The following is a 14,558-nucleotide window of genomic DNA, read 5'->3' as shown; positions in this document are numbered from 1 at the left end:
GATTAAGAACCTCAGTTGTGCAAATGCAGGACATCCTAATTAGTTAGGCACGGAGAGCAGCAGCCTAAGTAAAAATCTCACAGCTGAATGAACTCACATTTGGTATGCAAATAATTTTATATGTGACCAATATGGTAAACTCCTCATAAATCAAAAAACTAAAATTATACAGCAATGCCCAGAAGAACACCACTAAGAATTTTATCATAAACCTCATTTACTGAGAATCTGTCATCCTTCCTGCATTTCCAGTCTCTTCCCAAAGATGCGTTCCCTGAATAGAATAAGCCAAAGCCCTGAAATAGCCTTGCAAAGATGTTGTGACAGACCTTTTTGTAAGCACTAAACAAAAAGTAGGAGTACACTTAATATATGCAAATGCAAAGAATGATTATCTTGTTTTAAGCCTCCTGAATAAATTCCTTTAATTCATAAGAATTACTCCTTTTACAGGGTTGAAAGCTGAAGCAGGCCATTTAGGCTTTAGCAGTGACATTGCTCTGACTAAATGCTATTGCTTACAAAGCAGTCATCTGTATCTCAGCTAGCTGCCCTAGGCTCAATGTGCAGTCAATGGAGAAATTCAGGCTTTCTAAAATAGATGTCTAGAATAGATCAGATTAATTACATCCTAGAGAAGCCAATTTGTATCCCCTGATTGTACAGAAGGTCTGCAGGGAAGGAGCTCAGCTGCAGACCTGCTCTGCCATGTGTGGCTCAAGTCAGGCAGAATGCATCCCACTCTAAGTGCCTATCAGCTTTCACATGCCTTTCATTTGGAAATCTGATCCCATGTTTACTAAAATGAAAGTGAAAAAGAGCTTTCTCATTACAGCAACATATTCAAATATAGTTAGAAAGTTGATTAGTGATATGCTATACTCACATATATTTACTTCTGCTATTTTTATTTACCATCATGTTCATGTCATTTTTAACTGTGTTCAACCAGTTTTGCTGAGAACAGAAGTGAGAGAAATATCAAGACTTGCATTTTCTGAAGAACCTATTAACTGGCACCACAGAGAGCCACAGTGGAGATCCCATAGAGCCTCCTCAGTTTCAGACTCAGCACTCACATGAGGCTGCTGTTACGAGCACCAGGGACAGGCAGGACTTGTGAACATATGATGATACTTAATTTCATATTCCCATTTTCTCAACAGATGGTCTGAGTGCTTTTCTTAGTGCCTTCCAAGTACCAATTGTTGAGTCCTAATTTAGAAGTGAAGAGATTAAAACAAACTGTTTATCCTCAGTTAAGAAGCACATTTCCAAATGCTAATCTTCAAAATTGGTAAATGTAACATAACTTCATAAAAATACATTCTCATTTCACTTTAACTTTGGCCTCCTCCTGTCATAGACTCATCACAGTCTTTTTGTCCACGCCTCAAAACTGCTGTGAAAAACGTAACAGATGTGATGTATAACTCAAAGATTTCATCCCACTGTCCTAACAAAAGAGAGGACAGAAAGAAAGCAGTTTTGGCTCATAGCTGACACCCATCTATCAAGAACAGTGAATGTGACAGGCCACCACAAACATACTGAAAATAGCTTTAACAAACACCACACCTAAGTGCCACAGATAAGCAGGGCTTGCATTGCACTCAGTACCTTCACTTTTCCTAACCTACCAATACCAACACCAGTTCAGCCACAGAAATTTAGTTCCAGCCCCAGATTAGACTGAATAATGCAGTTAAATATCTCTTTACTACCCCTCTGGATCCCACTACTACTGCTTTTCTACACCTGATTTAGATAAGCAGCTTATGTATTTTCAATCATTCATATCTTCAATCCATGTCCAAGTTGGCTGCCTTCTGTTTCACTTTGCCTTTAGTTGCACATGTCAAGTTGCATTCTGTCTTTGAAGGACAGTGATTGAAAGTAATCTGAAATTAAATCCTCAACATAATTTCTACCCATGGCTGCCTGATAAGAAAGCAGACCCAAGCAGGTTCCCAACAGCAAGATTCTGTACTGAAGGACTGAAAATCTCCATGATGGAGTATCTTGGTCTCATTTCTTACAACGGGAACACTTACCATCTGTCTTCCAAAGCAATTTGTCAGGATTCTGACCCTATCCGAAACTCATCACACATAAAAATTAACAACAGACACAGGACTCAATCAAAGAGTAAGGCAAGGCTTTAAAAAAGGATGGTGAAAGTCATATAAAGAGGATAGGTACCATTCAGACATGGTCTAAAATATCTCCAGTGTGGGGCAGACTTAAGAACAAGAATAAGCATAAACAATAACTAATATGGTTGTTTTGGGTAAGATATTTTCAAGTGAAGTGTGCAGACAAACCACTTCAATGTTTTTCAGCTCAAGCAGATATATTGTCATCTTTGGACTTGTGGCTAGATTAAGGTCATTCTATGTTCCTAACTATGAGTAGGTGCTGATAGATGAACATTTGGAAAAGCAGCTGTATCAGACACAATCAATACATCATTCTAAATCTTCCCTTCAGAAGTTACTGTTTTTAATCTGGAAAATGACACCAATCTGACCTAACAAGTAAAAATCCTATAATAGCTATATAGAAAAAGAGCAGTGGCACATTATTTATCCAGAATACACAGTTCTTGATTTGAGAGATTCTGAAAAGGCATGCATGTATGAAGAAGGTAGAAAAAACCCTCTCAGAAGATAAAGAAGCTAGGGCAATAGGAAGTTACCCAAATTAATCCACTTGCTAGTCTTAATACACATTTTACAGTTGTTTTGCTAGCTTAATAATGCTATTTCTTAGCCCTCACACTGAGCAGATGGGATGCAGCCCTTTGATCCTCAAATTAGAAGCCATGCAATTTTATGCTGACAAAATGTTTAATCACCCAGGACACAAAGTCTACCACTGTCAGAATTTGAATTCAGTGACATAATTCCATGGTGTGATCAGATACAGAAAGGAAAATAATGGGATTTTCAAAAGCCCAGATTCTAGTAATCTTTGTTACTAGTAACAAGCTGGCAGACAAGCAGAATGTAAAACAAGATAATGACAGCAGACAATGAAAATTCTCAATTCTCTCCACTCAAAGGGCTCTCTGCTGGTGTTCAGTGTTTCCCAGCAGTCCTACTATTAGGGTCCAACGTCCCTGATTTTTCTCGTATTAGTCAATGACAAAAATTCACTTGCCTACAGGCAGACAAAGAGTTATTGTAGACAAGAATGTTAATTCTTAAGCATAGGAAGGAAGAGGCATCACCTGGTTATAATGCCAAATTAAAAACTGAATAAAATGTTTTAATCGTGTGCTGGGTTTACTACTAGTAAATACTATAAATAAATAAAATACTACACTATTAGTATAAATAATTCCATATGAAAATGCACTTTATATGTGAAATTGGCAACCAATGAACATTTCTTTTTCCAGGTGGCTTTTATTAATTCTGTACTTAACAGTTTGAAATGGCATTTTCCCCTTCTGCTTTGGACAACTTCCACTGGTGTATGTGAAGTTTCCTCCTTACAAAAATCTCGCCAGGAAGAAATTCTCACTTTAATGAAGAAACAGTGGCAAAATGAATTAAATATTTTCCTAGGTAGGCTTACTTCAGATGGTCCAACAACTACAATTTTGGAGAATTATGCCTCTAATAACAATTTCTCCAATCCAAGCAAAAACCTTCTTGTCGTGCCCTTAGTCTGCTTTTATGTAGTTATACCCTGGTTAATTCTCATCACAAGGTGCAGTTGCTCAATATTACTTTTATATTACTGAACTATACAAAAATGCTCTTTATTACAGATTGTAACAAAACAACCCCATGAAGTGCTATGGTACACACAGAGCCATGCCTCATTCCACCCCTCCTAGAGCTGGTAAGAGCCCTCTGGAATTATACACATACTTTTTGTTACTTCATTGCACTGTGTGCAGCTGAAACAAATTGGGAAAGGATAATTTGGCATGAACTGAGCTGATCCAGGATTGTCAGCTCTTACAGCTGGCCCTGGTGAAGGCAATCAAAAAGAAGAGCACATATGTGTGGAGGGTCCCAGCACATCCCACATCAGTGAGAAAACCTGCCCAGCTTTTCTCTGCCAGCTCACTAAGAGAAGGGCACAGTCTGTAATTTCAATAGCAAACAGCAGAGCACTAAATGGCACCACTCGTGTGAGGAGTGTGGAACAGCAGGTGAGATGTTTGCTGCAGACTGCTTGGCACAAGGGCCAGCTGAGGCAACCCCTGCAAACCAAAGTTCAAAGGTGTTGGGGCAAAAGGTCCTAGGGATGTAACACCTGGCATTATGTCAGAAAGGTTTACAGGTAAAGTAGATAAAAGCTTGTGTATCCCAGAATTTAGGAGTATTCCTAAACTCACTAGCATTGTAAGTGTTAAAAAGAGAGCGGTTGTAACATAAATAAATGGAAAAGATGCTAAAGGATTCCTACATGCTTCTCTCCCTTCCTTGTACTTCATTAGAGAAGATTGTGGGTTTGTACTGAAATCTCAGGAGTCCTGAGGCACCAGCAGGGCTGATGGGAGAGGTGACCAGTGTACCAAAATCCTTACAACTTTATTATGCATTTCTTTCAAGCATTCAGGCAGCCTGTTGGTTCTTTCCTTCCCTTTGCACCCTGAACATCTGTCATTTATAGTTCCTACTGCTTGTCCAATTTCATGAAGTCATTAGATTCAAATTAATTATTAACATACAAAGAGCTGCTCTAAGGTACCAAGTGCTTTAAAAGTCACTGATGACAACTTGCTAGAAGGGCTGAGCTTCTGCTCTCTATACATAGCTCAAACCATAGCTTGAGCAAGGGCATATTCCTGCACCTTTGGTCCTGGCAGAGGATGGGCCATGCTCCTGGCCAAGTGCTACTCTGCAATCACACCTTGGAGAGCAGCACCATGTATCTTTACTTTCACATTATTTACATGTAGTCTTGCTCTGGGATGTTCAGGTCCTTTCTCACAGAGGGAAACACTTGGAGCTCCGTAGGAAACAGCCCTTCCCTACAGCAATGTGCAGGGAAAGGGCTGGACTCCCTCACAAATACCGCCTCCAAGTTACCTCCCTGAAGCAAAAGAAGAATTTAACTAGTGTCAATGCAAAGACTGAGACTACTTAAAGCACACTCAAACCAAGCTAAGGTTTGATCCTTGTTTGGCAGAGTACTTTCTCTTTATTTGGTTGTTTTTCTTTAAAGCTGGCAGAAAACACCAGAGCAGCTGGGTTTTTTTGTAAGAGCTGGTATGTCAGGAAACCTAGCCCAAATGACCCTAAGTCTTGAAGATGGATTTCACCCTTTGCTCCCATAAAGTACAATAAACTTCAGGGCAATCTGAACTTGCACTTATATCCTGGAGCCTGTAGGTTTGCTGACCGTAAACCAGACAGGAATCCCAAGTGCAGGAACAGCAGAGCTAGCTCCATAACACTTTAAAAGATGTCATTGTGGTGGAAAAAAATACTTTTGAAGGATTCAAAAAGGGTTGAGGAAGTCTAGAAATCCTCAAACATCATACCTCTTCAAGACAACTTCTGCTTTCCTTTGAATCTAATCAGTATTTTAGTTGTTTCTTCAGGACTGTCAGTCATTTGGGCCTTCTACACATATATCTACTTGCCCTTGGGTTGTAGAGAGAGCTACTGTTTACAGACAAGCCTTCACTACTACTTATTTTTTTACACTCAGACCACTTTTAAAAGTTACATGGTTGGACTATAAGCAAGAGGACAGGAAAATGAGAGATCTGAAAAAATTAGGTCGAAGGGGGGACAGCTCTCAGCAAGATTTTCCACATATGCAAAATTCACTTATGTTTTGCAAACAACAATAAAGAGGAAGATCCAAAGGGAAGTGAATGAAATTGCAGTGTTGAGAGGCTGTGAGGCTCAGTGATTGCAGACAGACAGGAACAATAGTCAACTGGAGACTAATGGAAACCTGAGTCAGACTAGAATCAACTGTTGTATTTTTGGGTCTTGTTGAATACAGTTTGCTGCAGACTAGCTCTGGAATAATGCTCAGGATACAGCTGTCGCAAGGGGAAAGGTGTCTTGATGGCCACAAGCTGCAGGACTAGAGGCTGGTGCATGCTGGGCTGCATTCAATCCCTCTGCCCGTGTCACTGACAAAAAGTTAAACAAGACTGGTCCCAAAACCAACCCCTGAGGAACAGCACTCATCCTTCATTTACTTAAAGCCTAGTGCTCGCATAAACACTTTTCTAGGCTCCAGGGAAAGAAGACCAAGAAGCTGAAAAAAGCAAACCAAGGACAGCAGAAAGTCCCAGAGAAGATGAAAAGTTCACAAGCCACAGGAACAGACAAATTTTCCCAGAGAGGGAACAACTCTTCCTTTCCCCAGAGGACACTTGTTTTGTTTATCTGAGGTTTTTGGCGTGTGCTTTCAGCTGTCTGCATGTTTGGGGACTTGTTTTCATTAATTTCTGAAGTGAGAGACTTGAAGATTTTTTGTTTTGGGTTTGTTTTTTTAAGGTCTCCAACCATTTGTTTTGTTTTGTTTTTTTTCCTTTTAAATGAAACCTTACTTGCTAAATATCCCCTTTTTCAGCAGAAATAGCTAACCTTGGAAATAGGATTGTTTTTGTAACCAGGTGGGGTCCCACCCATCTGCACTCAGCATTATTCATACTGGCCCTCACCCAGAATTTTCCCCAAGACTCTTCAGGGTGGATTTCATTCCTGTTAAGCTCAAAACAAAATGCTGTGGCCTGACCTAGCCCCTCGTCTCCACTCAGCTCTCCTGGTTCTTCCTGAAGGACCACCATGCACCCATCGTTCTCCTCTAAGGAGACTCGCAGCTTTTCATGGTCCTAATGACAAACACATGGTGCAGACAGAGGGCTCAGGCAAGGAGATGAGTCCTGTATGTTCTCAGAAGCTCTTCAGTCTGAACACTTTTTCCCCTTGCCAAGAACCAGATCTTTTAATTTTCCAAAGGGTAATCTTTTGATAATGCTATGTATTAACAGAGCTGAGAATCACTGAGCTTCCTAACATTTTCTCATATTCACTTTCTTCAGCCTGATCTTTCACAGCCAGTGACAAATACAGTATTTCACTCTATTCCCTAGCATGGACTGCATTACACGAATAAATCCCACTCTCCAAGGTGCAATTTCTCTCTGATCTAGAGAACATTGCTGCTGCTGATCAGCAGAACAGCATCAGAGTGGCCCCTCTGCAGCTCAGCTCCCAACCACCACTGCCCCAGTGACACTCAGCAGCCCTGCTCCTTAACTCATCCCTCTGCCTTTTGCATTCTCTCTCCTGTTTTCAACTCCTGACATTTCAGTACTTCCTCATTACAGCCTGAAAATCTGAAAATGAAAATTACATTTTCAGGGCTGAAACCATGTCTTTTTGTTTGGTCTGACCCACAGCAGGCAGCCAGCTGGTTTGCTGCATCCTCATGAAGCAGGAGCCCCCAAACAATGACACAGGACTCTGCATCTCAGACCAGTTCCTGCTGGCAGCTTTCCCTCTCCTCCTCCTCCTGCTGCTGCTGAAATGGTACTGCTTATGGCTTTGGACCCTTAAAACCTCTCTACCAAGTGTTTGTGCAGCCGTGGTGCCTGGCTGCTGGAAGCAGAAGATGGACAGGCAGTAGAGTTTTGGGCAGGCTCCCTGCCCCTCTGGTTTGCTGCTCTGTGGGGCAGGGGCCGAGCGCCCAGCCCAGTGCCAGTGCAGCAGCTGGGGCTACCAAGCCTGTCAAACTGACACAGTACACACTGAGGAAAAGCACAAAAGTAAATATTCCATAACCAGCTAGCCAGTTCACGTGATTTCTTTATTTCCTGATAGAGTAGATAACCTTTTGCTAAATGTATTTCACATTTTATGACATTTTCCTTGCACCTGCTATTGCTCGTTTCATATGGCGTTTCAAACTTCCTTGCTCAGACCTGGTACCAAGATGGCTTCTGCCAAGAACTGGCTGGTTAAAAAACACAGAAATTACAGATCACACCCTGCTGTTGGCCATCAACATCAACAGTTTGAAGCTCAAGGCCTTAATCTTTTACTCAACAGTATAACAGTACATTTATTTATTTATTAGCAATTAGACATTTTTCTCAGAAAACCTGTGTGACAAAGGCAGCTCTAACGTATCACCTACACCTATACACACTTTATCTATCTACATCTGCATATTCATTTGTATATACCACATATACACACAAACACTTCACCATGAAGGCAGCAAGAATTACACATACAGTAACAATTCTGCCTGTCCCCATTGCTTCTTGCTCTCCCATCTACCTGTCAGCAGGCAAGGCAGGCGCAAAGTGACAACCTGTCAAACTGTCTGAGCCCAAGAAAGGAAAGTAAGCAAGTTTTATCTATTGCAGATGGCAAAAAAAGGAGAGCAAAGAAATTTGCAAAAGGCAGTGACCTTGGTGTAACAATGAAAAAATGCAAGAACACAAAATGTTTTAAATTTTAGTAAAACTCCATAACCAGACCAAGGTCAATAGGGAAAACCAACAACCAACCAACTAACCAGGCAGAAAACAAACCAGCGACTTACAGGGTGTTAATGTTGTGGATGCTGAAAAGGGAGAGGTTTCAGCTGACCTTGGCTGCTACATTATGAACTTGCCTCTGGAAGAGACCTAGAGTAGCCTGCAAAGGCACACATGATCCCACAAAAAAAAAAAAAAAAAAAAAAGCAAACAACTTCATCTGAGAAAACTGTTATTTCATATAAGAATCAGAGAAGTCTAAAACCACTTATTTATTTTATAACATTTCCCTGTGTAGAAAACACCTGGATTAATCTAACTGCATAAATTCCTTTGTAAAATTAATATTGAGGATTAGAATGGGACTGAAGAGCGTCACCTGAGAAAGGCTGAAGCTGCAATTGCTTGAGAATGAGTTGCCACTGTCATTGAAATGTAGTGAAAGTCTCTTCCACCGCTTTAAAATCATCATCTTTTATTAATCAGCCCAACAGAACATGGCAAAAATAGGAATCTGCCTACAAAGTTGGTACATATGGGAAAAGCTCACTCCTGGTTGTTTTATGTTAAACAAACCCTACAGTAGCTCCCATTGTTTGTTTGTTTTTCCCCCCAGACTAGACAGCATGTGGCTTATGAGCCACACTGATAGACGTGATAAAGCTCCTGCCAGATCTGATTGATGATGGCACTAGGAAGTGCTGTGAAGGTCACAGTGTAATTCTCTCTTTGCAGCTGCTCCTGGTAAAAAATGGTACAGGAAAATAAAATCTGGATCTGCTAACTGCTAATAACAGGGAAATTCTGTCCTTACCTTCTCCTCTCTTCCAATTTCTAACAGGAATGCCATAAGCATGTGTAACCAATGAGAGACCAGATAAGTTTCAAAGAGATACTTAAGCATCCTTTAATGGACAAAAAAAAAAAAAAAAAAAAAAATCTATAATCTATCTACAGCAACTGGCCAAATATTTAGCCTTTATACTTTGAAGACAGTGCAGAGTAGTTTAGCATGAAAGCTGCATATTAAAGAGCTTTTACTATTTGCTCTTCTGCAAAACTGAGATAACATACCACTACATATTCCCTGTGAAGGAGTGCTATCTCTGATAATGAGAGTATATGGACTAAGCTCCTTTCCCAAAGTCTATTAATTTTAAATGACCAAGGCCAGCATGCTCACTAGAAGTGGCTACCAGCAAGCCAGAGCACCAGTCTGTCAAGTGGGACACCAAAATCCTCTTTTCCATAAATGTTGAGATGTGATGAGGACACTGATAAGAGACTTCGGGGAATTCACAAGCATGATATAATGACAGTCCCCTAATGAATAATATATATTCAGCATAACTCATAGCAATTACCTCACATACAGTGTTGTATTTCCTGGGGGTAAGATGTTGTTATCTTTGAGACATCAGCTACATTACAGATTAAATTTGAAACCATTTGTGTACTCTTTTCTGGCACTCACTATTAATGGATGGAAATATTTTTATTCAGCATTTTGTACTCACAAAGATTTTGGCACAATAAGGCCATTACCAACATCTGTCTTAGAGAAAGATAGTCTTTATCACTCAGCTCAAAACTACATAATGGCAGAGAGATGTTGGCAGCTAAAATCCCCCAGACAGTCAAAAAATCCCACCACTATGTCACCATAAAAGGAATAATACATTGATTTTTGTTTTTTCCTTTTTCAGGTTAGGAAAGAGATTTAGAAAAGACAGGTCTATCAGTTTGCTCCTTTTACTGCCAAACATACACCATCAATTTTTAAAATACTAATACATGTAAAAAGCAGTATCTATCAAGATCCAGCTGATAAAAAAGTCCTCTTAAGAGTTTCTTTCCTAGATTTCTTGATGAACACTGGCAAAATATACAATAAGTATTGACTTATCCTTTTCACAGCCTCCTGTATTCTCCAAGACACTCTAAGAGAGGTAACCACCAGCACTTCATTTGGACATTGCTGTCTTAAGGGTGCTCAGCACCTTTGGCAGTCAAACCTTACTAGTCACACTAAGTTATGACTGACATTTTGCTAGGATGGCAAAGGGGAAACTGATGGCAGTTCTGCCATTCAGGTTTTAATTTCTTGCCATATCTCTGGCAAATAGGGATTATGTCTGAAAAGACTGTTACCTGCTATGAGATATCCCAAGTTATGTTCCTGCAATATTTTTCATCACCATTAATCACAGCCACATGTCTTACATGACATGGAGAGTCAAGTTAACCTCTGATCACAGAGTATCACGGAAGGGTTTGGGTTCAGAGGGACCTTAGCAATCATCTAGTAGAGTAAGAGCCAACTGTTTTAGAGTTGTTTTAGTTGTTGTAGAGTAATTTAATAATGTTTCAGAGCACTGAGGCACTACAAATGGCAGACCTTCATTCGTGCTGGTGTAACCCCTGCACTCTGAGCTCAGGGTCACCCCCGTGCCATTGCAGCTACGTGTCTTCCTACCTGCCCATACTGTGTTGACAGACTGTTCTCGGTATCACTCCATGCAGACACTCCCCAGAAAGACATCTGGGGCATTTTTCAGTCTTGAAAACTGAAATTGCTCTGAGGTCAGCTTAGGGTGCTTCACAGTACGAAAACTAATTCCTAAAACTAAATCCTCCTAGACAACCCTTATAGATGGATTAGTACATTCAAGATCTGGCTTTTTCAGTCCTTTACTATAAGCTCAGAGTTCACAGTACCTGCAGTCCTCTTGCTGACTTCCACATTTCTATTACTCTTGTTGGGTTTGACTGTTAAGAGTTCAACTGGGAGCCTAAGAACACTTTACATTAGAAGTGTATTAATCTGGAGTAATACCTACTGAGTGTGTAACGCAGTCACCCACCCAGCCCAGACAGTTTCTATACCAGATGAAACACTATTTGTCAATGAAGTGATGAGTCAGGGAAGTCAGAACCATACCAGCATCTAGGTGTCATTCACATCTAAAACCAGTTGAACTACATAGCTGGAAGGGATGCATAATTTTTTTGAAAAATTGCCACAGTACTCTTTACTGCGACTAACCCATAACAATATAGAGTGGAAACTACAGGAGTTTGGAAGTGCAAGTCCTTGCATCCCACCCTCCCACCTCAGCAGGAGATCTGCAAATGAACACAAAGTACATCCCTTCCTCCTCCTCCTCCTCCTCGACCCCTCCTCAGGAAACAAAGAGCACAGATTTGAACAAAGCGGTTAACCAGGCAGACTCCCGGATACCACACTCCCACTGACTGACCTATCAGACACAAAACTTTTGAAAATGGATGGAAATTAAATCGGTCGACTCCAGATATCATCAACCTGAACTGCTGGCTCTTTGTCCTGAGGCAATGTCACAAGGGAGAGGGCAGCAAGCAGCAGGGCAAGACAATTCCTGGGCTTACAGCAAGTTGTCTTTGCACCACTGAAAGGAACAGCACAATCAGTCATACATGTACCAAAGACAGCCTGTCCCATTAAGACTTCAATATTTGATTTTGGGTTTTATGTCTCAGACAGTATCTCTCCAGCTCTGAGAGGAAAAGGAAAATCAACCTTCACTAAAATTGTAAAATTTTAAAATAGTGTGAGTGGTTGATCTATTGAAGACTTGCATTTAACCCCCTCCTTGTTGGCACTGCTTCAATACTGCAATTTCAACACCACAGACCTTCTAAATCCCTTAATCTAAAAATCTACCCAAGACACGGGAACAGAAGATAACACTTTGACTTTTGATGACAAATTTCCTAGGAAACACCAAACAGTGCCACATATCACCCAAGGCAGTGAGTATCTGCTCATTGTTCTGGTTGCTGGCTTGTCACTGCAATCACTGGCTGACACACAAAGAAAACTGTAGATCCTTCTTTTTCAAATCCGTTTCAAATTCTTCTTAAACCCATGTGGTGTTCTATAGCCCCAGAAACACAGAATGCTCTCCCTGTGGCTCTAGTGTAGAATTTGGTCTTCTTTTACATCAGTACTAAAAGGAAAAATGGTTTGTTCAAAACAAGAAAGTAATTGTGCAGCTCTTCCCATGGAAGCCACCAGGAGGCATAAGGGATGATGGAAGGGCACCAAGTGCCCATATAGAAGAGCACTGATGGAGAGATCCATCTGGCTGCCAAGCTGTTCCCCTGTGCCCCTGCACTGACCATTCTCAGAAAGGCACACAAAAAGGGTTCATAATACTATTATTTTCATGAAAGAAGAGTGGCCCCGTAACACTTGGAGCAAACAGTAGCAGATCACCTGCAAGGCTGAGACACTAGTTATGGAATAATCATTAATTGTTATGGATACCGCTGAGAATTGAACCAAGCCATGCCGTGACATTTTTCTCCCCATGGAACAAAACAAAGAGCTGCACAAAGAACAGCAGAATCTGTCGCCTTAAGAAGCCCTGGACTGAAGTACATTATTTAATTGGATCTCTCTGGCTTTGAGATTTATCATTTTGTAGTTGGATCTCAGCCGCAAACTTCAGTAATACAATAAACAGAACAGGCACAGCAAGCGTTTGCATCAAACTGATCTTAAAGGATCCAGAGGAAAGATGAGCTAAATACCTCGTCTTGCCTTTCAGAGTGTGCATTTACTCAGCTGCACTGTCCTTCAGGGCAGGTGAATGCCTGCGTTGCCGAGGGACGCCTGCCTGAATCCATTCACCTCCTGCCACTCCAGAGCTTCCAGGTTTTGGAGCGACTCCTGCTTTGGGCCGTTTATCTGCCTCTTTTGCCGCCCATTATTTTCCTACCGCCTAAATCTTTGGCAAGTTTCCTCTAACCCCTCCGCATAGGACACATACCGCGCGTAGCACCGACAAACTTGAGTTTCCAAAAAACCTCTCAGTGGAAGAAATCAAACCACGTCGCTGTGACCTGTTCCCCGCAGCCTCCAATGGCAGGCTGCTCCTCAGCTCGAACCTCCGTTCAACAGGAAATTAAGGAGGGGGTCGGCCCGGGAAGCCAACGGGATGGATCTGGAAAGATGGTTCTGTTCGCCTTTGCCCTGTGACTCCAGCACTGTAACATGATGCAATCTCTCGGCTGTGATGAAACGAGATCAAATGGCCAAGCCTGCAGGGAGACCACCTCATGCCCATCCCAAAAGGCAGAAAATAAGGAAGCTCGCAGCGCTACAAAGCAGCAGCGCGGCCGCCTGGCCGGTGCCTTTCCCGGGAAGGGATGCGAGTTTCGGGATGGCGGACAGAGGGCTGCGTTCCGGAGGATCTCGGCCGGGTTCCTGCCCTTCCAAAGCCCTGGCAGGGGCCGCACCGCCCGATAACCGGGTTCCCTCCCAGCTCTTTCCATGTGCTGCTCCCGGCCAAGAAAACCAGCGAGACTGGTTTTTTTTTTAAGCTTTCTTTTTTTTTTTTTCCCAGTAAGCCCACAGCTCTCCTAGCACGGAGCTGCCTGGAGCAGCAGCGGAGCAGCGGCTGAAAAAGCCCATTTCTGAATCCAGCCCTTCCCCTCCCTCTTCCCTCCCGTGCCCCCTCTCCGCCCGCGGAGCTCGGCAGGGATGCTGCCCGGGGCGGGCGGGGAGCGAGCGGGGCCGGAGCCCTCCTACCTTCGCGGCCGTCCTGCGGCGGCTGCCGGCACAAAGCGGCCGAGCTCGGCGGCTCCTCCCGCGGCTCCTCCCGCAGCCCCGCTCTGCCGCGGAGCGCAGCCAGCGCCGCGCCGGGAGGGGACAGCGGGGAGGGGACGGCAGGGAGGGGACAGCAGCCCGCTCCCACCGCCCCCGGGCCCGGGCCCGCCCCGCGGGGAGGGGACAGCGCTGAGGCGGAGCCAGCGGAACAAAGGCGGGGGGGGGGGTGGCAGCAGCCCCTGGGCAGGGGCAGGATGGAGCAGGATGGGGCAGGTGTGCGCACCATTCCCTGGGCAGGATGGAGCAGGATGGGGCAGGTGTGCGCACCATTCCCTGGGCAGGATGGAGCAGGATGGGGCAGGTGTGCGCACCATTCCCTGGGCAGGGGCAGGATGGAGCAGGATGGGGCAGGTGTGCGCACCATTCCCTGGGCAGGATGGAGCAGGATGGGGCAGGTGTGCGCACCATTCCCCGGGCAGGGGCAGCGTG

General features: G+C 43.1%; 1 protein-coding gene across 2 annotated transcripts in view; it reads right to left on the bottom strand.

The window, feature by feature from the left end:
* Window positions 1–14,163, bottom strand: part of AFAP1 (actin filament associated protein 1) — a 115,071-nt gene extending 100,908 nt beyond the window's left edge. For both annotated transcript variants that reach the window (XM_088056493.1, XM_014263229.2), the window contains exon 1: window positions 14,052–14,163. The gene's annotated coding sequence lies outside the window, so the exon portion shown is untranslated. The remainder of the gene's footprint in view (window positions 1–14,051) is intronic.
* Between the last annotated feature and the right edge of the window lie 395 nt (window positions 14,164–14,558).

The sequence above is a fragment of the Pseudopodoces humilis genome, chromosome 6 (genome assembly GCF_049639895.1).
Source record: "Pseudopodoces humilis isolate 2021_Gansu_Grassland_sample_001 chromosome 6, ASM4963989v1, whole genome shotgun sequence".
Taxonomy (NCBI): Eukaryota; Metazoa; Chordata; class Aves; order Passeriformes; family Paridae; genus Pseudopodoces; species Pseudopodoces humilis.
This window is presented reverse-complemented; position numbering and strand designations above follow the sequence as displayed.